The sequence below is a fragment of the Oncorhynchus keta genome, chromosome 14 (assembly GCF_023373465.1).
Source record: "Oncorhynchus keta strain PuntledgeMale-10-30-2019 chromosome 14, Oket_V2, whole genome shotgun sequence".
NCBI classification, from domain to species: Eukaryota; Metazoa; Chordata; class Actinopteri; order Salmoniformes; family Salmonidae; genus Oncorhynchus; species Oncorhynchus keta.
The window spans coordinates 74,722,662-74,750,555 of NC_068434.1; the positions used below are offsets into that span (position 1 = coordinate 74,722,662).

A 27,894-nucleotide genomic window follows, 5' to 3' on the forward strand; every position below is an offset into this window, starting at 1 on the left:
GAAACCGCATGCTTCACAGCCTGTGCTTGGCGCTCTTTCACGGTGGCTCTCTTGTTTAATAGATCCCCCATTCAATCCCAGATCAATAGAGTTGCATATTGCGAGACTAACTTTGCAATTGGAAACTCATTTTCTGTCATTTAACGACCGCTGATGATGAGCAAAACAATAACAAAAAATTATATTATTAGAACAAGTGTTGTCCTATTTAGTAGCCTAATACTGTTACATACGTTTACGTTTTATGAATATATTGTTTTCCTGCGGGTTAAACGTATTGCTTTTGATTAGACAGTACAGAAATATTGAAATTATTGACAGCGCAATCTAGACCTGCAATGTGAGTTTAAAACACACTTGACCACAATAGTTATCATATTTTGAAAAATGTGTGTGAGCACAATGCAAATGCAATGCTTGATTTTAGTTATTGAGTCTATGGAAATATCGTGGTTTTAGATCTAAGCAAGACAACATGCAGAAGGGGATCTGTTTTATTCCATACCAGGCTATTGTTAGTTTAAGGAGTATGTTGTAATATATATTTTGTCAATTATTTTGTGCTTTGTATATCATGCACAACAATTAGCTTCATGAAGCTGGGAAGGCCGGTGTAGGGTCAGTAGCCTACCATGTGTGTTTAATTGAATGTTGATGTGCTCTTTACGGAGGCAAGCTGAAGACCAGGCATTACAGTGCTGCGTCAATTTAAAACTGGGGCATTAAATTAACTTTGAATGGTTCCCTTTCAATTACATGATGTGAGCTGATCCTTGGACTGTTGTCTCAAAAGGGGTATCTTACCTACTGTAGAATACATTACTACTCTTATCACATAGTGTTAGTTCATCACTCTATTTACTCTGTGTGTTGTGTATTTATGTGTGTAGTCTATGTATGTGTGTGTGTCTGTGAGAATGTGTGTGTGTGTGTGTGTGTGTGTGTGTGCGTGCGTGCGTGTGTGTGTGTGTGTGTGTGCGTGTGCACACACACACACATGTATGCATGTACCGTATGTACAGAATATTGAATGTATGTAGGCCTATGTACACAGTATTTGACATTGATGACTAATGGGTTTGGTGATTTGAAAATATTTTACACATGTCTTTCTTGTATGGTTTTGGTATGTGCATTTTGCATCAATGGTTGCTTTTACTGAGTCTGATCTGTTAACTGCTACATCAGTGCCACTCTATAATAGCCTCAGAGACAACTATTATAGGACACAATGGATATGAATGGGGTGTTTCTGTGCTTCAGTAGTTTGAAATATTAATAGACAATGAAGACTGAAATAAGAAAATAAGAATAAGAAAAGTGTATTGTTGTTCTGTCTGTGGATTATTTTAGCCCTTGCATTAAAGGCTTCAGCTGGTTTCATTAGTGATTATGCTTAAGACAGAGTTCTGCATCCTAGAACCATGAGGTAAAGTAAGTTGAATTGTTGGTTTAATTGTATGGCCTTTGTTTATCCGTAGCTAATTCCCTTTTGCCAAACTGAACTCCTTGCCCTCAAAATGCTATTGCTCTAATAGCATGAGAAATAACAACTTTCCAAGATCAATAACATTTGATGTTACAACTTGCCTTTATAAATAGCCTACATTATGTAGAGTACTTTACAGCAACTTTATGAATTTGATATGTTGAGCTATATTGGATATTTAAGTTGGGCCAAATGATTCTGGGTTAATGAGGTAAAATGATACAAATGATACGAGTTGATACGAGTGCGTGTGTGTGTGTGTGTGTGTGTGTGTGTGTGTGTGTGTGTGTGTGTGTGTGTGTGTGTGTGTGTGTGTGTGTGTGTGTGTGTGTGTGTGTGTGTGTGTGTGTGTGTGTGTGTGTGTGTGTGTGTGTGTGTGTGTGTGTGTGTGTGTGTGTGTGTGTGTACAGGGCACGTCTGTTCCTTCTTGTTGTACCCCAGACACTTTGCTGTGCTTGGCTTGTGATAGTCTGTCTGTCAGGGGGTTACTGGATCAGGTCATACATGACAGATGCAATCTTCACTCTTTTAATTTTTTTTAACTTCTTGTTTTTCCAATTGAGATTTTGAATCAGTCAGTGTGATAGTAGTAGTTGCCACAGTTACAGTATGAATAATGAGAGAGATGTTGCTCCTTGGATGCAGGCTGGCAGGGAAAGAGCACAGGAGGCAGTTGAGTTGAGGCTGGCTCAGGTACTAGTCCCCCTCTCCTCTCCTCTTCTCTCCATGGCTCAGGTACTAGTCCCCCTCTCCTCTCCTCTTCTCTCCATGGCTCAGGTACTAGTCCCCCTCTCCTCTCCTCTTCTCTCCATGGCTCAGGTACTAGTCCCCCTCTCCTCTCCTCTTCTCTCCATGGCTCAGGTACTAGTCCCCCTCTCCTCTCCTCTTCTCTCCATGGCTCAGGTACTAGTCCCCCTCTCCTCTCCTCTTCTCTCCATGTCTGAGGGGGAGTGGAGTGGCAGCCGAGGCCTAATGATAAACAAGATGAGAGAAGCAGGTAAACAACAGCAGGCCTGGTAAAGGTAGGGCGTGTGGCAGCAGAAGGAGAGGATTTCTGGGGATAATAAATGTGGCAGCGCATGTTGTGACATCTGTCTTTATAAGTGTTAGCTAATTTGCAGCAGAATATTTCAACAATGATCAAAACCGATGGCAACATGTTCATTACAGGACTCTTTCTTTTGTAGTCCTCGGATTTTTCTGCTTCAAGTTCTCAACATGCATTATTGAAGGGCTTTGGCACCTTCAGATCTGGCACCATTATGATCTTCTTGTATGACACAATTAAAAAAATATGCTCTTTACAGCACATTAATGCACAATGATTTTAGTTTTCATTATGCAAACTGTGAATGCAGTTTTAATAAATGAAGTGAAGACTTGCAATGTAAATGAAACATGCCTAAAATGACTTTCAAAGAATCCTCACATCTTTTTATGCCCTTTCTGGCTTGGAGGTGAACACATCTCAAGGACCTTTTCATTTCCAACGTTGACAGTCTGGAGAGGGTCCAGGCTCCATCTCTGAATGTAATGGTTTTGTTCCCAGAGAAAATGTACACCTCTCAGTACAAACCATTCTCACCACTCATGGGTGATGGGTGAGTCTTGAAATATTGATGAAATCAATGGTTCCAGTGAGACATCAGTATCAGACAATGGGGCATCCAGAGGCTAGCTATCTAACTGTACAGACACAGATGATTTTCAAGTCTTGAAGATGGATACTGTAGATGAATGATTAGACACATGGTCTTGGTGAGATGCGTAAGTCCTCATACTTAGTTATTATCAGACTTAAGATATCTTTTCAGAATTTTAAGTAAAAATTAGCTAGGCTATACTTATCTGGGGTATAACTACACTCCCAAATTGCAATCTTGCTTTAGATTAGAATACGGATTCTGAATCTACTGCACATCGGGACATGTCAGTGAAGTTGCTTGTATTTTAGCTGCAGTCCAAGCTAAATGTGTTGTTTCTTTATAAAGGCTTTCATCGTTTTCTTCTTAGTAACCTTGGGTCCAGATGACTTCTGCTGTGAGATTACATGAACTACATACAATTACATTCAATTAAATAGGTTGAGTGCATGCTTTTCTTTAAATTGAAAACCATCAGCACCTGTATCCCATTACATGTTGAAGACCAAGGTACAGTACCAGAGAGAGATGGAGAGATTTCCCTATAGAATCAACCAGACCTCTAGTATCACATTACATGTTGAAGACCAAGGTACAGTACCAGAGAGAGATGGAGAGAGATTTCCCTATAGAATCAACCAGACCTCTAGTATCACATTACATGTTGAAGACCAAGGTACAGTACCAGAGAGAGATGGAGAGAGATTTCCCTATAGAATCAACCAGACCTCTAGTATCACATTACATGTTGAAGACCAAGGTACAGTACCAGAGAGAGATGGAGAGATTTCCCTATAGAATCAATCAGACCTCTAGTATCACATTACATGTTGAAGACCAAGGTACAGTACCAGAGAGAGATGGAGAGATTTCCCTATAGAATCAACCAGAGAGAGAGATTTCCCTATAGAATCAACCAGACCTCTAGTATCACATTACATGTTGAAGACCAAGGTACAGTACCAGAGAGAGATGGAGAGAGATTTCCCTATAGAATCAACCAGACCTCTAGTATCACATTAGCTGTTAAGTGTTTGGTAGGGAACTGGGTTTGAACATTATGATTTTAAAATTAGCATTAGTATTTTACACAGGTATAAATAAAGCTAAACCAATGTACATTTTGAGCAATTGTATCGCTTCACATGAACAATATCATTTCATAACTCACCTAAGGGGTACAATTTGAACTGTTTCATTCACTCACCCATTGAATATGTTTCACGTTTGGACTGCAAAATAATTGGACAATTTCTTTTAATCCAAAGCAGAGTTGTGCATAATTAAGTTAGACTTTAAAATGCAACAGTGCCGGCTATGGTAAATAGTCTCTGTTGAATACTCTCTTTCTAAATATCACACATTAATATGTAGAATGAATTGGAGGGGCCTTGGTGGCTGTGTGTTTTTGACACAGGGCTGTTTCTGTAGGGGACGGTAATCAGTAGCACTGTCAGCTGGAGGAATTCGTACAGCTCATTTTTTCTACGAGTCACATGAAGATTTGCACAGTCCATGTGTGAAGATGGCTGGCTCTATTTCCATATCAAAGAGGCCCACAGTGCTGCCTGTAATTCAAATGCAGTGGTTTTGGGAGCCCTTGCTCGGCACACAGTTAGCACAGTACACTGAAGCAGCCGAGTGTTGTCATCTTTCCCTAGGAGTGTGCAAGCGGTCGACTCCTGCATGCTTCTCTCAATACACCTATCATTTTGTACAAATGTGAATGCCAGTCCACGCTCCTTTTGTGGAGAGTTTAGTTTTCTTTATCTAGCCTCTCGTTGTGGCTGCCTGTTTTATTTTAGCCCTCAGAATAGACATGATTTAGTGTATGTTATTGTCATGTCAACCGTTGACATTGACAGTGATATTTCATATTCCTTATGCACTGTATTCATTGGCAGTATTTATTCATAACCTTAATTGTGGAAAGGCCATGAAATCCCACTCTTGCGTTCCATGATTTACATGACTTGTTATTAGTTAGTGACCTTGTTGCATATTTCTCCAAACGGGGCCGGGGTCAACAGTTCCTTGTTGGTTTGTTTGACAGTGTATTGTGATCTCTGTCCTTCTTGAATTGGAGAAGATCTGAGGTTGGGTCTTGTGAGAGAACGAGGGAAGAGAGATTACTGCGATGTGGGCCTCTATGCTGCTCGAACACAAAGGCCTCAGAACAACCCTTTCCTTGTGATCCCCCATTGTGTTTGGACCAGGCCTTCCCTTGGGCTGGCCGCTGCCAAGGACTTAGTACAAAAGGACACTATGGAAATATCAAACTGGAAACCAACATGGGCAGTTCTCTGGGTGAGAGAGAGGTACCAGGAAGAAAACTTTGTATGCCCGTCACCCTGTTCTAATTACAATGTATCACATTCAGGATGCATTTTGTCCATTGATATTAGCATTTACAAGGAGGATTGGTGACACTAGTAATTTGGAAAACCCGACTGGATAAACTTACTGGGAATGATGTAAGCTCCATGAATAGTCTTACTTGGAAATGTAAAATAGGAAATTCCCTTTCCTCTTGAAAGGTCGACTCCTGCATGCAGGTAGCCTAGTGGTTAGAGCATTGGATTTGTAACCAAAAGGTTACAAGATTGAATCCCTGAGCTGACAAGGTAAAAATCTGTAAAAATCTGTTGTTCTGCCCCCGAACAAGGCAGTTAACCCACTGTTCCTAGGCCATCATTGAAAATAAGAATTTGTTCTTAATTAACTGACTTGCCTAGTTAAATAAAGGTAAAACATATATATGTACATGTTATGCATAGGTTTGTAATGAGCTGAAATTGGACCGTCCTGTACTACTTAAAGGGATTCTTCAGGATTTTGGCATTTTTATCTCTCTGTGTCCAGTATGAAGGAAGTTAGAGATAGCATTCTAGCTGACACCCATAGACTTCTAGTCAAAACCTTCCTTCATACTGGACAGAGACATTAAAATGGTGTCCACAAGTTCATCTGACTTCATCTGGGAAGTAGATAAAGGGCCTCATTGCCCAAATCCCAAAGTATCCCTTTAACATTAGAGCATATACAGTAAGCTAACCATGCTTTATGGAGAACCACACGTGTCGTATTTCATCTTTGAAAATTCAGCCTCTTTGGTTCCGAAAGATAATTTATGATTTAGTGTCCTCTTGCATCTGCCTGTGTGTATTCCACAGTGAAGCTGGGGTTAGCACGGTGCTTTTCTGTTTTCGCAGGATAGACATTAGCCAGTTCCTGGAGGCTGACAGTTAGCCTGATATCTGCCAGTTCCATCAGATATGAGATGTAAAATATGCTCCACGATTGTGTCTGTGCTGCACTGCTCCCTGCTCTCTGCTCCGGAGTAAAGCATGCTGGGAGCAGTTTAGTTGAGATATGATGCTCAGCACCACTGATGCTGTGCAGTACTGGGGCTCTATTTGTTTTTAAGGCCCTCCACTGCTATCCACATCTTTATACATTGCAAAACTGTCACCAAATGATAGATCACAAAGTTTACTGTGCAGAGTAATGACACGAGGTCACTAATTGATCAGATATGATTTGGCACCTTGATTTACAATGCAACACCCGAGCTTTGACTTCACCACACAGCAGCTTAATGGGGAAGACTGTGTGGAGTATCAGCCCATATTAAACAGCTTGCCCCTCCAAGTGTCACTGTGTCACTGAATAATTATTGCAAAAAAAAAAAAAAAAAAAAAATTGCAAAATAAAGTCCTGGGGCCTCATTTATCAATCATGCATAGGATCATTTCCACACAAAGTGTGGGATTTATCAATAGGAACTTTTGATTGAGAGTGTATGTAAATGTAGAAAACTGCCATGACCATGCATAGTGGTGGAATAAGGGAACTGCTTACCAAGCGTAGAATGGGAGAAATTACATGTTGAACATTTTTTAAATTGTGAGAGTAATAATTCAATAATTTTTAGATGTAATTGTATTTCCATTGTGAATTCATGCAACATACAGTTGAAGTCGGAAGTTTACATAAACCTTAGCCAAATACATTTAAACTCAGCTTTTCACAATTCCTGACTTTTAATCCTAGTAGAAATTCCCTGTCTTATGTCAGTTAGATCATCACTTTATTATAAGAATGTGAAATGTCAGAATAATAGTAGAGAGTGATTTACTTAAGCTTTTATTTCTTTCATCACATTCCCAGGGGGTCAGAAGTTTACATACACTCAATTATATTTGGTAGCATTGCCTTTAAATTGTTTAACTTGGGTCAAACGATTCGGGTAGCCTTCCACAAGCTTCCCACAATAAGTTGGGTGAATTTTGGCCCATTCCTCCTGACAGAGATGGTGTAACAGAGTCAGGTTTGTAGGCCTCCTTGTTCGCACACGCTTTTTCAGTTCTGCCCACAAATTTTCTTTGGGATTGAGGTCAGGGCTTTGTGATGGCCACTCCAATACCTTGACTTTGATGTCCTTATACCATTTTGCCTCAACTTTGGAAGTATGCTTGGGGTCATTGTCCATTTGGAAGAACCATTTATGACCAAGCTTTAACTTCCTGACAGATGTCTTGAGATTTTGCTTCAATATATCCACATCATTTTCCTTTGTCATGACGCCATCTATTTTGTGAAGTGCACCAGTCCCTCCTGCAGCAAATCACCCCCACAACATGATGCTGCCACCCCCGTGCTTCACGGTTGGGATGGTGTTCTTCGGCTTGCAAGCCTCCCCCTTTTTCCTCCAAACATAACGATGGTCATTATGGCCAAACAGTTCTATTTTTGTTTCATCAGACTAGAGGACATTTCTCCAAATAGTACGATCTTTGTCCCCATGTGCAGTTCCAAACCGTAGTCTGGCTTTTTTTATGGCGGTTTTGGAGCAGTGGCTTCTTCCTTGCTGAGCGGCCTTTTGGGTTATGTTGATATAGGATTTGTTTTACTGTGGATATAGATGCTTTTGTACCTATTTTCTCCAGCATCTTCACAGGGTCCTTTGCTGTTGTTCTGGGAATGATTTGCACTTTTCGCACCAAAGTCCATTCATCTCTAGGAGACAGAACGCGCCTCCTTCCTGAGCGGTATGACGGCTGTGTGGTCCCATGGTGTTCATACTTGCGTACTGTTTTTTGTACAGATGAACGTGGTACATTCAGGCATTTGGAAATTGCTCCCAATGATGAATCAGACTTGTGGAGGTCTACAATTTCTTTTCTGAGGTCTTGGCTGATTTCTTTTGAATATCCCATGATGTCAAGCAAAGAGGCACTGAGTTTGAAGGAAGGCCTTGAAATACATACAGGGGTACACCTCCAATTGACTCAAATGATGTCAGTTCGCCTATCAGAAGCCTCTAAAGCCATGACATAATTTTCTGGAATTTCCCAAGCTGTTTAAAGGCACAGTCAATTTAATTTATGTAAACCTCTGACCCAATGGAATTGTGATACTGTGAATTATAAGTTAAATAATCTGTCTGTAAACAAATATTGGAAAAATTACTTGTGTTATGTGCAAAGATGTCCTAACCGACTTGCCAAAACTATAGTTTGTTAACAAGAAATTTGTGGAGTGGTTGAAAAACGAGTTTTAATGACTCCAACCTAAGTGTATGTAAACTTCTGACTTCAAATGTATCTTGACAGGCCATATATCATTTGACCACATCAGTCCATGTTTTACATAATAATCCATATAAAGTACAGTAATTTGTTAAATTAGAGGCACGTGTGAAAGTGAAACCATTGTTGAAATACTATTAAAGACTCAGATAATGGGAAATCAAATTAGAGATGGCTGATCTTGCTCTGTTGGAAGATTTGGCACATGCTTCATTTTGCAGAGAGCATGTTTTTAGAGACAGGTAGGACTGTTTTTGCTGAAAGTATAGATATCGTTTCCCAAAACCAATCGTATAGGATCTTTGCAAGGATTTAAGGCCTACTTTAGAGGTGCACATCAAAGTGCTATCAACCCTCCGGTGTTTAGCAATGGGCACTTTTCAGCGGGAGTTCGCCGATCGGCATCTCACATCCCTCGATGAGCCAATGTTTTGGATGCAATCATCAGCAAAACAAACTGGAACATACCATTTCCTTACACCATTTAAAGAGGGGTTTCTTTGCCATCAATGGGTTCACAAATACGAACGGAGCAATAGACGGCACCCACAACGCCATAAAAACACCATCCCAAAACGAGTTCATCTATGTGAACAGAAAAGGTTTCCACTATTAATGTGCAGGTGATAGGTTATGTAATGCGCAAAAAATACTGCTGAATGTGGTGGCCAGGCGGAACGCGCGACTCGTTCATTCTGTAGAACAGCAATGTTGGCCTACATAGCTACAGAAGGGAGCTGTTGAGGATGGATTGCTTATTAGTGAGTTGCCTACTCATTTAAAGTATATTTGCATTCGCTAAAGCAACTTGAATTTTCCTAATGGTCCTCTCTTTGTAGCTATGTTTTTATTTTTACTGGTCCAGCCACAACTGAGCGAGCCAAGTAAAATATTTAGACACCTCTATTAAGTCTCTGAAAAGTTATTTTTTTCTGAGCTTTTTTTGGTTGCGCTGTTGTTTTTAATTGTACGGCGTTATATATTCCCCACAGGTTTAAAGGGATGATTTTGACCATATATGGTTAATTAGGAGCGTTTCGCAATGCAAATAGCCAAGGTCGTGCACAAGCACTGAGGCTAAAAACGATTGGTATTTATCAATGGTTATCTCCTCCCGGTGTGTGTATCACGCTCCTAGGATTGTTTGATAAATCAATCCTTTTCTGTCAACATTGTAAATTCCGTTCGTAAGTAGTATTTAAGAATAGTTTCTACGCAACATTAATAAGGCCCCAGAAATCTGAGACATCAGCACATGCATTTTCTCCGTTCTCCGTCTCTTAAATAATATATTGGAAAAAAGTTTACGTTTACTGAGTATGGATGGTATAATCTCTCAGGTCTTTTACAGTATCTCTTTTTCTATGGATAGATGCTAACATTTACATAGACCCATAGACCCATAGAACTGGACCTAGTGGCAAGGTCTAGTACTGATCAGTTGCTGACATATGGAATAGGCAATGTGACTAAAAACGTCCTGGAAAATGATTTGAAAAAGCTGGAATGTATTGAGCCAAAGTCAAGATTCCCTACACTTTTCGTGTGGAAACTGGGAATGCATAATGCCAAAAATAAATTAAAGTGACAAAAGGAGGGGGTGGGGGGGGGGGGGGGGGGGGCTCTTGTGGCTGACTTTTTGATGAAGTTAACCAAAATGTTTCCCCTGGTACAAACCCAGGTCTTTTGTTTCCTTCTTCCATGATTATTTACCCCGACTTTGATTTTTTTTACAGGGCTTTGCCCTCGATGTGCGTCATGAGAAAATGGCTTCAGCAGACTCAACCACAAGCTCTCTCTCTCTTTTGCCTTCTCTGAGAGAATTAGAATGTCGTTATTGCATCATGTATAATTTACTCATACCTTTGTTCAGAGAGAAAGAGAGAGAGAGAGAGAGAGAGAGAGGGAGTAAGAGAGAGAAGAGAGGGACAGAGAAAGAGAGGCCCTCGTGGTGAGGAGACGAGAGACGGAGGCTGAGAGCAGCTTGTCTGAACATTCCTCATTGTGAGGACTCAGCAGATAATGATGTTAGTGTTTGTCTAAGGTAATGTACTCTGTGTCGCCCCAGACCTCTCTGATACTGTGGAAGTAATATATATAATAATAATAATATATGCCATTTAGCAGACGCTTTTATCCAAAGCGACTTACAGTCATGTGTGCATACATTCTACGTATGGGTGGTCCCGGGAATCGAACCCACTACCCTGGCGTTACAAGCGCCATGCTCTACCAACTGTGCTACAGAAGGACCGTGTGAAGTGGACTGAACTGAGTCTCCTGCTACTGGAGCAGATTGAACTGGAGTTGTTTTGAGAAGGACAATGCTGGTCAACCCTCCTCTTCAAGAGGAAGGCTGTATAAAAACTATATTTGGCTGCTTGAGTGAGTACTCACAGTTTAAAGCTGCGTGCTAGAAATGTTTTCGTGTTGCTCATCAGTATAGGGAGCTGTGATTGGTTGAGGCTACTGAGTCCATCTCTCTCAGAGCTACAGCTTACTGTATCTACTTGGGGCCTCTCTAGAATGGAGAGTTTGTGTCAATACAGTATATAAATAAATATCCCAGAAATGTGTTCCACATGACAAAGTCCTACTGCCTCACCAGTCATTTGGCATAGCAGGAGCTGGAGCTGTCATATTCCTCTCTCTCTCTCTCTCTCTCTCTCTCTCTCTCTCTCTCTCTCTCTCTCTCTCTCTCTCTCTCTCTCTCTCTCTCTCTCTCTCTCTCTGTCTCTCTCTCTCTCTCTGTGTCTCTCTCTGTGTCTCTCTCACTCTCTCACGCTCTCTCTCTCTGTCGCTCTATCTCTCTCTCTCTGTGTCTCTCTCTCGCGCTGTCTCTCTCGCGCTGTCTCTCTCTCTCTCTCTCTCTCTCTCTCTCTCTCTCTCTCTCTCTCTCTCTCTCTCTCTCTCTCTCTCTGTGTCTCTCTCTGTGTCTCTCTCTCTCACTCTCTCACGCTCTCTCTCTCTGTCGCTCTATCTCTCTCTCTCTCTGTGTCTCTCTCTCGCTCTCTCTCGCGCTGTCTCTCTCTCTCTCTCTGTGTCTCTCTCGCTCTCTCTCTCTCACTCTCTCACTCTCTCACGCTCTCTCTCTCTCGCTCTATCTCTCTCTCTCTCTCTCTCTCTCTCTCTCTCTCTCTCTCTCTCTCTCTCTCTCTCTCTCTCTCTCTCTCTCTCTCTCTCTCTCTTGCTCTCTCTCCCTCTCTCTCTCTCTGTCAGCACATATTAACCACCGCACAGTATAAACACTATGTCGGAAAATATGAACATTTTGCTTCGACCCAAGTGGAAAACAAATCGAAATTGAATTAAAACTCACTACTTTCTTTAGAAACAATAGTATTTTAAGTGGGGAAAAAGTCCAAAGTTTTGCTTTCAGAGCAGTTAGTTTGTTTAGGACATGCTCAAAGAGGCAATTCTTACTCCAAACTACCAATGTAAAAACAGAATGGAGTTGGGCAGTGAAACAGAGTGAAGTGACTAATGTTTCTGTTACCTTTCACTGCACTTGTCCTTACACACAGTGCAGATATAGTGCTCACTCTGAGGAAAACCCAGACTGCTCCGTGCCAGAAGCATAAATGCAAAGAGAATAGTCTTTAATAACATTTTTTTGGAATGGGACTTAAAAAAGAGAAATCTGCTGAAGTGATGGAGAAAGCTTGTGGTTTGACCCTGCTGTGAATTTCCAATGAGCCTCTTTGACAATCTGAGAGGATAGCCACTCTGGCACACGCTACATGGTACACACCCACATACAACACACACAGTTACACACACTGCCAGGCAGTAAGTGTGTAGAAACTTCTGGGAGGGGTCTGGGGAGGGAGGGATGGGGAGGGTGGCTAACGAGAAGGTTGCACAAGGGGAAGGGAAGGCGAGGAGGGGAAACGAGGGGACGGGGTGTCCTGGCTGAGGATTAGTCACACGGGACTGGATGGGCTGCAGACGTCCACCACCAGCTTACTGATGTTAAAGGACAAACACATACATGACTTCACTGACACACAAACTGAAAGTATGACCGTGTTGAACTTACTCAACCCCAGAGACCGGAGGGTTTCCCCAGTAAATAACCAATCACTTACATCTCTCCTCACAGTGAAAGCAAGTCTGTAGTGGTCAATTGAATTGCGGCGACCTTATGAACACCATTATTACACTGGAACAAACCTGCTATCATTAAGCCCTTCTCATATGGAAGCAGGAGTGGTCGCTCTATACCAGTTTAGAGAGAGAGACGGGGAGAGAGTTTTGTGCCTGAATGTGAATAGCGTTGGTGGAACACACAGACACACACACACCACGCCAGACCCTGGGTTGTGGTTGAATGTCACAGTGGAGGAACACTTTATGTCCTTGGTTAGGGGTGGGGCTGATGGTAGCAGGGGAGGGATGTTCCTCCTCTTCCCCGGTGAAGCTACATTTATTGGTCACCATCTGCAGGGTGGAGGAGTTTGGGCTGGGGCCAGCCTCGAGAGAGGCTTCTAATTAAACCATCATCATGATCAACTTGTGGTCAGTGATGGTCCCCAATGCTGGCTCTCCAAGATGAACATGGAATCACTGAGGCTTTCCTTGAAGCCTGTGTTGGACTGAATTAGAAAGGGAGAAACAAAACAGAGGAGAAAAGTGCTACAGGGCACTTTTTCTTTTCTTGGCAGGCAGAGAAAGACCTTCTGCCATATCCACTCAGGTTTAAACAATTACCCGACATCATAAGAAACCAGAAGAACCTTAGTCTGGAATAGTCATCGCTTTGGCCTGGCCTAGCTCGGTTTCAGGCATGGCGTAGCGAGCGTCACATGTTGGAGCTCTCGATAATTTAAATTAGTGTAAGAGGGTGTGCCTCCAGTCTCTGTATCTATGCAGCCCGAGGAGCTTTCCTTTGAGGTTGACAGCCTTTAATATAGTATTTCATGGTTTGATATGTGAGTGACACAGAGCTGCTCCAAGAGGATGGCAAAATGGTTTATTAGGGCATAATTACAGCCCTGTGATTAAAGGGGAAGTGACTGTGATTAGGATAGTCGAGGACGATGTGGAAAATGGATGAATATTCAGAGCGGAGACGAGCAATAATGGCTGTGTGTGTATGTGTGTGTGTGTGGGTGGGTGGGGGGGGGTATATGAGCGCTGGCTGGTGCAGGAACCTGACTGCCTGGCTGGCTGACTGACTGCTGTTTAACCACATGCTATGATATCATCTTTACGGCAGATCTCATCTGGGGGCTTTTCAGCTTTAGCTATTGGGCAGAAAATGCATGCACAGATATATGGTACTGCCCTGGTAATGGTAACCTTCCAGGTTCCTGGTTCCTACTGCCTGGCTCTCTCTTGTAAAGAATGCAAAAGGAGCGCTAGCTTTCCCTATGTGGAAGAAACCGTAAAGCTGATTTAGTGCTCTCACAGGCCTTGTACATTGCCCTGTGATTACAAAAAAAGGAAAGGATGTAGTAGGTTTGAAGCTTGTTTTGGTATGCTATCAGCCCGGCATGCAGGAGTAATGCAGTGGACTTTCACAGCCAATTGAACATGAAACCGTCAGGAATGTGCAGCACAGCCAGGTCTGCTCCGAGCTGCTTGGGGAACTTGCTAAGAATCACACATTCTTGTGAACTTCAAAGTATGCACTGTTTAAGCAAAGAGATAAATGGCCTTATTATTAGCAGTTTTATTCAATGGGGAGATTAGTATCGGTTTCTCTTTTCTTTTCAACCTGCAAACTTCGAACATTTTCAGACATGTGATATCTGCCATTTCTAAATCATTTATGGGAGTGCTCTGAGGGTATGATATGGACAGCAAAGCCTTGCGATTTTATAATTTCACAACTGACTTCATCCTTAAAATGACGGTTGGCTAACCTGTCTATTACTCTCTTTGATTTCAACAGTACATGCTTTTGCGCTCTGAGAGGTATTCATAATAAGCTTAAACTTCTCTGACTTTATTGCCAACGCGGCCTTATCTTCCAGCTATTCAAGAAAGAGAAGTCATTTTTCCAATTTCCAACATTTTGCTGTTAGGTCACAGCCTGTTCAAACTACCTTGAGGGGATTGTTGTAGCAAACAACACACATACTCACACACTCACACACACAAAGGCACAAACATTCACACACACACGCGCTCCCAGGAAAACTATATTCATCTTAAATAAATATGGAATGTTACAACTGTGGAATTCCGTTAGCCTAAACAGATACTGCCCTGGGTGCATATTTGCCAACTGGGAGCTTTCAGAAGTCATGTCATGTCCACATTATTTATATGTCAGGGGTATTATATGTTTTATCTGGATAACTAATGTTTATTCTTCCTTTTCCTCTGATGAGATGGAATGAACAGTATGATGAGATGGAACAGTATGATGAGATGGAATCAACAGTATGATGAGATGGAATCAACAGTATGATGAGATGGAACACTATTATGAGATGGAATCAACAATATGATGAGATGGAACAGTATGATGAGATGGAATCAACAGTAAGATGAGATGGAATCAACAGTATGATGAGATGGAATCAACAGTATGATGAGATGGAATCAACAGTATGATGAGATGGAATCAACAGTATGATGAGATGGAATCAACAGTATGATGAGATGGAATCAACAGTATGATGAGATGGAATCAACAATATGATGAGATGGAACAGTATGATGAGATGGAACAGTATGATGAGATGGAATCAACAGTATGATGAGATGGAATCAACAGTATGATGAGATGGAATCAACAATATGATGAGATGGAACAGTATGATGAGATGGAATCAACAGTAAGATGAGATGGAATCAACAGTATGATGAGATGGAATCAACAGTATGATGAGATGGAATCAACAGTATGATGAGATGGAATCAACAATATGATGAGATGGAACAGTATGATGAGATGGAATCAACAGTAAGATGAGATGGAATCAACAGTATGATGAGATGGAATCAACAGTATGATGAGATGGAATCAACAGTATGATGAGATGGAATCAACAGTATGATGAGATGGAATCAACAGTATGATGAGATGGAATCAACAATATGATGAGATGGAACAGTATGATGAGATGGAATCAACAGTATGATGAGATGGAATCAACAGTATGATGAGATGGAATAAACAGTATGATGAGATGGAATCAACAGTATGATGAGATGGAATCAACAGTATGATGAGATGGAATCAACAGTATGATGAGATGGAATCAACAATATGATGAGATGGAACAGTATGATGAGATGGAACAGTATGATGAGATGGAATCAACAGTATGATGAGATGGAATCAACAGTATGATGAGATGGAATCAACAGTATGATGAGATGGAACACTATGATGAGATGGAATCAACAGTATGATGAGATGGAATCAAGAGTATGATGAGATGGAATCAACAGTGTGATGAGATGGAATCAACAGTATGATGAGATGGAACAGTATGATGAGATGGAATCAACAGTATGATGAGATGGAATCAACAGTATGATGAAATGGAATCAACAGTATGATGAGATGGAACAGTATGATGAGATGGAATCAACAGTATGATGAGATGGAACAGTATGATGAGATGGAATCAACAGTATGATGAGATGGAATGAACAGTATGATGAGATGGAATGAACAGTATGATGAGATGGAACAGTATGATGAGATGGAATCAACAGTATGATGAGATGTAATCAACAGTATGATGAGATGGAATCAACAGTATGATGAGATGGAACACTATTATGAGATTGAATCAACAATATGATGAGATGGAACAGTATGATGAGATGGAATCAACAGTAAGATGAGATGGAATCAACAGTATGATGAGATGGAATCAACAGTATGATGAGATGGAATCAACAGTATGATGAGATGGAATCAACAGTATGATGAGATGGAATCAACAGTATGATGAGATGGAATCAACAGTATGATGAGATGGAACAGTATGATGAGATGGAATCAACAGTATGATGAGATGGAACACTATGATGAGATGGAATCAACAATATGATGAGATGGAATCAACAGTATGATGAGATGGAACAGTATGATGAGATGGAATCAACAGTATGATGAGATGGAATCAACAGTATGATGAAATGGAATCAACAGTATGATGAGATGGAACAGTATGATGAGATGGAACAGTATGATGAGATGGAATCAACAGTATGATGAGATGGAACAGTATGATGAGATGGAATCAACAGTATGATGAGAGGGAACAGTATGATGAGATGGAATCAACAGTATGATGAGATGGAACAGTATGATGAGATGGAATGAACAGTATGATGAGATGGAACAGTATGATGAGATGGAGTCAACAGTATGATGAGATGGAATCAACAGTATGATGAGATGGAACAGTATGATGAGATGGAGTCAACAGTATGATGAGATGGAATCAACAGTATGATGAGATGGAACAGTATGATGAGGTGGAATCAACAGTATGATGAGATGGAACACTATGATGAGATGGAATCAACAATATGATGAGATGGAATCAACAGTATGATGAGATGGAACAGTATGATGAGATGGAATCAACAGTATGATGAGATGGAACAGTATGATGAGATGGAATCAACAGTATGATGAGATGGAATCAACAGTATGATGAAATGGAATCAACAGTATGATGAGATGGAACAGTATGATGAGATGGAATCAACAGTATGATGAGATGGAATCAACAGTATGATGATATGGAACAGTATGATGAGAGGGAACAGTATGATGAGATGGAATCAACAGTATGATGAGATGGAATCAACAGTATGATGAGATGGAACAGTATGATGAGATGGAATTAACAGTATGATGAGATGGAACAGTATGATGAGATGGAGTCAACAGTATGATGAGATGGAATCAACAGTATGATGAGATGGAACAGTATGATGAGATGGAGTCAACAGTATGATGAGATGGAATCAACAGTATGATGAGATGGAACAGTATGATGAGATGGAACAGTATGATGAGATGTAATCAACAGTACGATGAGATGGAATCAACAGTATGATGAGATGGAATCAACAGTATGATGAGCTGGAACAGTATGGTGAGATGGAATCAACAGTATGGTGAGATGGAATCAACAGTATGATGAGATGGAATCAACAGTATGATGAGCTGGAACTGTATGATGAGATGGAACACTATGATGAGATGGAATCAACAATATGATGAGATGGATCAGTATGATGAGATGGAATCAACAGTAAGATGAGATGGAATCAACAGTATGATGAGATGGAATCAACAGTATGATGAGATGGAATCAACAGTATGATGAGATGGAATCAACAGTATGATGAGATGGAACACTATGATGAGATGGAATCAACAATATGATGAGATGGAATCAACAGTATGATGAGATGGAACAGTATGATGAGATGGAATCAACAGTATGATGAGATGGAATCAACAGTATGATGAGATGGAACAGTATGATGAGATGGAATCAACAGTATGATGAGATGGAATCAACAGTATGATGAAATGGAATCAACAGTATGATGAGATGGAATCAACAGTATGATGAGATGGAACAGTATGATGAGATGGAATCAACAGTATGATGAGATGGAACAGTATGATGAGATGGAACAGTATGATGAGATGGAATCAACAGTATGATGAAATGGAATCAACAGTATGACGAGATGGAACAGTATGATGAGATGGAATCAACAGTATGATGAGATGGAATCAACAGTATGATGAGATGGAACAGAATGATGTGAGGGAACAGTATGATGAGATGGAATCAACAGTATGATGAGATGGAACAGTATGATGAGATGGAATGAACAGTATGATGAGATGGAACAGTATGATGAGATGGAGTGAGATGGAACAGTATGATGAGATGGAATCAACAGTATGATGAGATGGAATCAACAGTATGATGAGATGGAATCAACAGTATGATGAAAGTATGTTGCTCTTATTAGAACTGGGTGTATTCTTGCGGATCACTTTACATCCACAGATAATGTATCCCCAAAAGTGTTTTTCTTGCATCACGTCAATCATGTTCCCCGCACTGAAAAACACAATTTTGCATGTCCAGGCGTTCACTTATTCTTTTTTACATCTCTATTTCCTCTGAATATACTCCTCAAAGCACGCTCCGCTTGGAAATGTATATTCATATATAATGTAAGATATTTTTTTTTACAATTAGTGTGTGGCGAACAGTAGTGGTCACAGAGGCCTCTTTATATTTAGTTTGGAGCATTGTCAGTTTTTCTATGATAATAATGGGAACCATGTGTTTGGCCGGCTAAAGAAAATTAGCGACCTTTCATGTGACCCACCTGTCGTGCTTTCAGCACCGTTAATGCTAACCCAGCACCGTTAATGCTAACCTCATGTTACTATCATCAGGAGAGCCAGTCTGTGTCAGGCACTGGGGACATGAGGAGAGCGTCCTCACACAGGGCCCCTGGTAGCAGCTCCTGATACACTCTACTAATCCACCAGCACGGCAGGCCTGCTGCCTAACCTAGCACAGAGACTGTCTACATTTGACACTTACATGCGACTTCTGCTATCAGAATACGAAGGTCGCATTGAAAATACAGGTCTTGATGCACAAAAGTCGCATTGTATTCAGATTGTGTTCAGATCTGGCTAACCATTTCAGGAGGTGGTTAGGGACACATTTTGTGCAGATTTCTCCACAATCTGAACGCAATCAGGCTACCGAAAGCGCATGCAGTGGGCAATGTCATCAGCACTCTGCCCACAAGTCTCCAGAAAACTTGTTTTGGGAGCGAGAGGCATCTTGTTTCATTAAAGGTAGGAGGAAATACATTCCGAGCCTGTGAGGAATTTGTTTGCTGGCTTCATAAATGCTAGCCAGCATTGAACTATTAGAACTTCTGGGGGTATACTATTATTATTATTTTTTTGGTGGAGGGGGGGTGTAGAGTTATGCTAACCTGTTTGCGATCCCTTTAGCTTCGCTAGCTAGCTTTCTGGCCTACAGAGGTTCGCTGGCTAGTTAGCTACAATAGTTGGCTACTGCCATCAAGTTGTTGTTGTGTTATAATCAGATTTAGCCTGTTCCACCGTTTGCAGAATCCATACTACATTTTTTTGATTTAAAGAAGACAACTACTATTTGAATATACCGTGGGAAAAGGTCATCCGGACACGGTAGACACATTTAAATGTAGGTGTAGAGGCATGGCATGTTCAGAATTCCATCATCACAACTCCGTGATCAGAATACAAAAGCTGCATGAAGTGTCAAGTCCAGACACGATCAGACCAGCCAGAGCTGCTAACTAACAAACAAAGAAACAAAAACAATCACCAAACAAATAAGAAAATCTCCACAATAAGCCGAGGGCAGAAATGTGCTGGTGGAGAGACTCTATCTTAGACTTGGTTCCCACCAGCATCAATCTCAGCATTTGTCAGTGTGCTGTAGTTGTTTTCTACAGGCTGGCAGCACAGAGAGTCTGGCAGTATAGTGCAGGTTCCTAGCCCTGAGCCTGGAGCCCTCCCTCCCTCCCAGTGTACTGTAGTTGTTTTCTACAGTCTGGCAGGCAGGCAGCACAGAGAGTCTGGCAGTATAGTGCAGGTTCCTAGCCCTGAGCCTGGAGCCCTCCCTCCCTCCCAGTGTACTGTAGTTGTTTTCTACAGTCTGGCAGGCAGGCAGCACAGAGAGTCTGGCAGTATAGTGCAGGTTCCTAGCCCTGAGCCTGGAGCCCTCCCTCCCTCCCTCCCAGTGTGCTGTAGTTGTTTTCTACAGTCTGGCAGGCAGGCAGCACAGAGAGTCTGGCAGTATAGTGCAGGTTCCTAGCCCTGAGCCTGGAGCCCTCCCTCCCAGTGTGCTGTAGTTGTTTTCTACAGGCTGGCAGACGGGCAGCACAGAGAGTCTGGCAGTATAATGCAGGTTCCTAGCCCTGAGTCTGGAGCCCTCCCTCCCAGTGTGCTGTAGTTGTTTTCTACAGGCTGGCAGGCAGGCAGCACAGAGAGTCTGGCAGTATAATGCAGGTTCCTAGCCCTGAACCTGGAGCCCTCCCTCCCTCCCAGTGTGCTGTAGTTGTTTTCTACAGGCTGGCAGGCGGGCAGCACAGAGAGTCTGGCAGTATAGTGCAGGTTCCTAGCCCTGAGCCTGGAGCCCTCCCTCCCAGTGTGCTGTAATTGTTTTCTACAGGCTGGCAGGCGGGCAGCACAGAGAGTCTGGCAGCATAATGCAGGTTCCTAGCCCTGAGCCTGGAGCCCTCCCTCCCAGTGTGCTGTGGTTGTTTTCTACAGTCTGGCAGGCAGGCAGCACAGAGAGTCTGGCAGTATAGTGCAGGTTCCTAGCCCTGAGCCTGGAGCCCTCCCTCCCAGTGTGCTGTAGTTGTTTTCTACAGGCTGGCAGACGGGCAGCACAGAGAGTCTGGCAGTATAATGCAGGTTCCTAGCCCTGAGTCTGGAGCCCTCCCTCCCAGTGTGCTGTAGTTGTTTTCTACAGGCTGGCAGGCGGGCAGCACAGAGAGTCTGGCAGTATAGTGCAGGTTCCTAGCCCTGAGCCTGGAGCCCTCCCTCCCAGTGTGCTGTAATTGTTTTCTACAGGCTGGCAGGCGGGCAGCACAGAGAGTCTGGCAGTATAATGCAGGTTCCTAGCCCTGAGCCTGGAGCCCTCCTTCCCAGTGTGCTGTGGTTGTTTTCTACAGTCTGGCAGGCAGGCAGCACAGAGAGTCTGGCAGTATAGTGCAGGTTTCTAGCCCTGAGCCTGGAGCCCTCCCTCCCAGTGTGCTGTAGTTGTTTTCTACAGGCTGGCAGCACAGAGAGTCTGGCAGTATAATGCAGGCTCCTAGCCCTGAGCCTGGAGCCCTCCCTCCCAGTGTGCTGTAGTTGTTTTCTACAGGCTGGCAGGCGGGCAGCACAGAGAGTCTGGCAGTATAGTGCATGTTCCTAGCCCTGAGCCTGGAGCCCTCCCTCCGCAGTGAGCTGGGCTGCCCTGCTCCTCAGCTTTAACATGGTCTGTGCCATGTTGTAATGGACTCCCAGGGCATGATTGGAATATAATAACTGTTTCACTATGTTTTTCTTACCCCCCTTCACTCTCCACAAATGTAAAATGTCCCCAGCTACATGGGATATATAGTAGGAGTTGTGATGTAATATGTTATTGCTGGATATGCAGACTAGGAAAATTTGGATTATTTTCCAAAAATCTCCCGGGCAGAAAGCATTATGATGTCACAAAGGCCACATTGTAGCCAGTTTGGGTGTACAGGGCTGTGTTTCCCTCTCTTTCTCTCTTGTTCTGTACATTGTCCGGCCACCTTCTGTGCTCCCTGCCCAAGCTACAGGCTTACTTCATGCCGTTTCCTTTTCTTGTGCTGTGAATCAATGCACAATGGCCCTATAGGACCACTTACATAATGGGAAAAGTATGTATTTCTTTGCACAGACAAAGTACAGTTTGAAAGGTTTAGTAAGCTTCAATTACACTATGACATTATTATTAATTATTATTTTCACCCTGTTATGGGAATAGTGATTGTATTACAACATGGTTATTCATGTTATAATAACAATGTCAACATATTTGATTACAGAGTTTATTACAATATCCAAGTATTTGTGTATCGTGGATTATAATATGAACACACACTCATGGTCTTTGGCTGAACCAAGTGATCTTGTGTTATCGCTCAATGACTTCAATTACAGTATGACCAGGAGGCCAATAGGTTTCCAGCCATCCTCTGTCTGAGGACTGTAGCTGTCTGACAGGGACCATTTGATTGGCTATGTACAATGGCAGCATCATGGGAATGGAAATGCATCCAGTAGTTAAGTGAACAACCATGCATCTTCTGTTTTCCCACTAATTGAATTTGGCACTAAAATATGCTGGCAAGAGCCCCTTACCTTGTTTGACTTATTTATTGCCTGACTGGAGAGGTAATTCGACCTCCTCATTTCAAAGGATCTTTTTGGTCCAGAAAAAGAGTGTAAAACTCAATTAGCTTAGTGATCAGTGACTGAAACACTACATTTGTTTTTCCTGTGAGGGGGAAGCAGAGCTGGGGAGTGGAGGAGAGCAACTAGAGCCCTGATCTCTTAGTCTTTGCCTCGCAAAGCTACAGGGTGAGGGGAGAGAGAGGGGAGAGAGAGAGCCCATTCCCTGCCATGTCACATGAGATTTGTGTCCTCCTTTTAAATCATTTCCCTCTTTAGAAGATTAAGAATGCAGAAATATTCTCAAACCGATCATTTTCCCTACTCCCAAGTGGACTAGTGCATTTGAAAACGCCACTATTAATTGCTGTTTTCAAAGAAGACAAATGATCCCTGCGACAGTAAATAAAAACAAAAATCAGAGGTTATAATGTTAATTGTTCAAATGGCTGTACAGGGCCCAGTGGAGCCAGCACAGAGCATATGCACCAATCACCATCAGATTTACACACTAACCTACTTGGAAGGCAAATATCAGTCTTACATGTTCATTGTTGTACCGCTGTTTATTCTCCATCTAGATATTGTTCTGGTATCTCAGAACACAATGTACTCTATGGACACACCGTGGGAATCCTGCTTATTTCCCTTCCAACCTTTTCATCTCAGAGAATACTGTTGTTCAACAGAGCCTTGCTTTGTGACCGGCTTCTTCTGTATCCGTCTTGGTCAAGAAGTTCACCACTAGACATATTTATCAGGATGCATGGGGCTTGAATTGTAGATCTAAACATTTATGACCACATTGCAAATGCATGACTGAAATGGCAACACAGACTGTGCCTGTGTGCTTCTGTTTGAAGAGGGACAAAACAACAGGAATCATTTGCGGCCACCGATGTGCCTTGTTCTAACCTGATCTTTTCTGGATCAATTGTTTCCTTTCTGGTTTAATTCACCATGTGATTGACTTTCAGTGCTTTACTGTTGGAAAATATCCACATTGAGCCGTGCTGCCTGAAATAGGGAAGTCATTTGAATACAGATGCTCACAGCTCAGTCCTGGTCACAGGATGCCGCTCCCAGTCAGGAGACAATTGCAGGTTGATTATTTTGCTACTGACAGAAGTTGCAACTCCTTTGTGCAGCTGAGATATTTGCATTTAAATGCTTATTGTAGGCATCTAAAAAGCATAAAGACTGATTGTAAGCTTTGGCTGCTGGTTTGTGCTTGCAAAAAAAAAAGAGAGAATTGCAATAAGGGAGATTGACATGGAAATTAGGAAATTATTTTCAAACCGAAGGTTGGAGTAAATAAGTAGGTCTGTGTTGTTGTTTTGTGGTGCTGGTTTTCATTCTTGATTTGTATTGAGAGGGTCCGTTGTCAGATTGGGTATGCATATGTTTGTAGTAAGACTGCATTTCAAATGGTTCGTATCTAATACACAGTAGAATGATTCTTTCTGATTGAGGTGTTTTCTTGGATATCTTTGTATATACCACAACATTTTGTCAACGTATTTTTCCCTGCGTTTGCTTCATACTGCTTGTTTGTGTGTAACAAGCTCTGCATATAAGTCACTGTGTCAGTCATCTGTCCATGTGATTGTGTGTGAATGTGTATGGTACCATTTTTATGGTTTTGAGAGCTGTCTGTGTGTATGTTGACTGTGTGTTTTTATTAGCTTTCATAAAAGCTGTATGTTTGTGTGAGTGACTCTTTCTGTGGTATCCGTGTGTATATGTGTTTGACAGGCTCTGATATGATGACAGAGTGTGTATGTATGTATGTGTGTGTGTGTGTGTCTGCCGGGTGCCCATAGCCGAGTGATGCCCCTGCTGATTCTGTGCCTCTGGCCCTTTGTCCTGCAGCACTCAGCGTGTCTGCTTCCTCAGGAGACTGACAGGCCTCTCCAGTGTGACCACACAAAGGACCAGCCTTCTTTGAGGTGTTAAAAACTTCCATTTATGCATCTCCCTGGACAAAAAGCACCAAGCCCATTTGAGTCCGGTGGCGACACAGGCAGACATTGTGGCCACGCTTCCCCAGCACTCATTTCACAGATTCTGAAACCAGTATGTGGTGAACAGGATTTGAGGGGCTAAAGTGCCCCACGAGGGCCAGGCGATAAGAGGGAGAAACACCACCACTCAGTAAACTAGAAGATGGGGCTGTGGAAAATAAGTACATTACCTGAGAGAGAACTAGGCTTGTTTTCATAACCCCCACTCAATGAGAGAGAGAGAGAGAGAGAGAGAGAGAGAGAGAGAGAGAGAGAGAGAGGGACAGAGAAAGAGAGAAAACATCCTCTCTTAGAGAAGGAAGAAAAAGAAAAGCCTTCTGCTACTGTGGGGGAATTACATTCTAGAAGCTGAGAATAGTAGACAAATCAACAACCAAAAGACAAGGCTATCCTCTAAGTTGACACTATTCTTGTCTTTGAGTGGAGAATATGTGAGTGTGAATCAAAGAGAATTGACAAGCTGCACACCCGGCTGTTACTAACACAGGGAACATGAATGCCTCCTGCGGTGGATTGAAGCCTTCTAGTGGCTGGTCATTTCTCTATCCAACCACCTCTGTAAATGGACTTTTATTCTTGTTATTTGAGGCAGAGTAAATCACATGTAATGTATTTGCGGTGCGGCAGGCACATGAAATAACGGTTTGATCACAGAGCTGTCTGCCTCTCTTCACAAACACAGGGAAGAAGGTTTGATCACAGAGCTGTCTGCCTCTCTTCACAAACACAGGGAAGAAGGTTTGATCACAGAGCTGTCTGCCTCTCTTCACAAACACAGGGAAGAAGGTTTGATCACAGAGCTGTCTGCCTCTCTTCACAAACACAGGGAAGAAGGTTTGATCACAGAGCTGTCTGCCTCTCTTCACAAACACAGGGAAGAAGGTTTGATCACAGAGCTGTCTGCCTCTCTTCACAAACACAGGGAAGAAGGTTTGATCACAGAGCTGTCTGCCTCTCTTCACAAACACAGGGAAGAAGGCTTGATTCTCCCTTTACCGCACCACTGTTATTCACAGAGGAATAGTGAAACACTCAATAAGACAGAGTCAAAAGCCCTGTCACTGTTTCAGACCTGCACAATAAAGACATTATTGTATGGTGTCACTTTCGCAGCCTCTCCTGACCTGAGTGTGATTGACAATGGTGAGTGTTTCAGGCAGGTCTTCTTTGATCGTTGTGACAGGAGGCCTGGTGCAGCTCCATCTTTAATCTGTGCCTGTCGTGTTCACATGAGAGAGAGGCAGAGAGGAGAGAGATGGGGGACAGAGACAAAGAGCAAAAGAGAGAGAGACGCGGCGATGGAGAGAGACAGACTGAAATAAAGAGGGAGTGAGGGAGAAAGAGAGAAAGAAAGGAGAGAGCAAGGCAGGAAGAGAAAGAAGGGGAGAGCAGGGAGGCTGTGACAGGTAATAGTGTGCTGAAGCAGCTGTGTCTGGCTGTGATTGGAGCATTTCCAGCACCAAATAACTCAATGATATGGTGGATTTTTTTGCGTGGAAATAAAGCTTGTCTTTGTGAGCTCATATTCTTTGGCATGCCTGTGCAGTGTGCACTGTGCCACAGGGAATGTATAGCTTTCTGTTAACCAAGTTATCATAGGGACATCAGCGCTCTGTCTCCTCAACTGCTCTTCTGTCTATCCTCCCCCTGTTGTAGCCTGCCAACCCCCAGGTAACTGCAGCCCTGCTAACCTCCCTGCTGACCTGGGCATCAGATTGTATTAGCCCAGACATGGCTTTGCCCTCCCCTTTTTGTAATGACGGCCTTTCATTCACTGCATTCTACAGCTATGCTTTTTCTCATTCGCGGTGGGCGATGTGGGGAAAGTGGGTTGATTTTGTGGACTTGGATATTGAATCTGACAATGGCTTGAGCCGAGTCCACTAATAGACATTTCAGCAGAATTCTCACCTCCCTTCTCTTCCCTCCACCCCCCATTTCCCCAAGGCTCCCTGCTGTTTAGCCTGTACTGCTGTTATGGGCCCACCTCATTGCCTTATCCCCCACCCACCCACCCAGCCCTCCCATAGTCCCCAGCCCTGGATGGGCCACTGCTGCCTCTCTCTGTCTGTAGAGATAACCAGGTCTCAGCCAGGTGGGGACCAACACACTGATGGCAAAAAGATTGCCTCCATTGTCAAAATAACTACCTCTGCAAAATCCCTACTTTAGCATGTTTGGACTAGAAGGAGTGAGGGCTGGAATAGTGCATTGGGGATATTTAGAAAATGTTGCAGATCTGGATACAGCTGTGTTGTGCAGGGGATTGGTTTGTCCTGTACATATTTGCATATACACTCACGCGCACGCACACGCACACGCACACGCACACACACACACACACACACACACACACACACACACACACACACACACACACACACACACACACACACACACACACACACACACACACACACACACAGCTGAACAATGTCAATGGCAGTCTCATATTCATGTGTGTCTTTGCTTTGTTTGTCCTGTCTGGACATTGACAGAGAAAAAAAGACACTTGTGTAACTGTGTTCTATATAGTTGTTCTGAAGGTTGGCCATTGATTCTCAGCCATGTGCATATGATGGTCAGCGAGAGAGACATTACCCCGTTATGTGCTGGGGTAATCAAATCAAGCCGAGCCCCCTGTAGATGAACACATGCCTGGAATCTGAAGGTTCATTTGATTGGATCCCATCTCTTCGGTGATGTCTGTGGAACAGCTTTCAATTACATATGAAAGGAAGGATTTCAGGCCAAATGGTTGTTCCAGAGGGCATACATTCAGTCTGTAACATACAGATAAATTAAAAGTAACCAAGTGATAAAGAGAGAGAGAGGTTTTTGTATTGGTGTATAGGTTTACTATAAATCCTGCTCTAACATGACAGACATGTGCGTTTTGGATTATGGCCCTAGAGGCCTGCATTCACTCGTTAGCCCTGACACACACCGGGCTGTGGTCTGTTGGAGAAGTGCCCTGACACCGGGCTGTGGTCTGTTGGAGAAGTGCCCTGACACCGGGCTGTGGTTTGGTGTTGGAGAAGTGTCCTGACACCGGGCTGTGGTCTGGTGTTGGAGAAGTGCCCTGACACCGGGCTGTGGTCTGGTGTTGGAGAAGTGCCCTGACACCGGGCTGTGGTCTGGTGTTGGAGAAGTGCCCTGACACCGGGCTGTGGTCTGGTGTTGGAGAAGTGTCCTGACACCGGGCTGTGGT

General features: G+C 42.8%; 1 protein-coding gene across 6 annotated transcripts in view; it reads left to right on the plus strand.

Annotated features, from left to right (window-relative positions):
- The window catches only part of LOC118373071 (transcription factor SOX-6-like), a 227,102-nt gene that overhangs the window by 5,171 nt on the left and 194,037 nt on the right, over positions 1 to 27,894 (plus strand). The gene's annotated exons all lie outside the window — the stretch shown is intronic.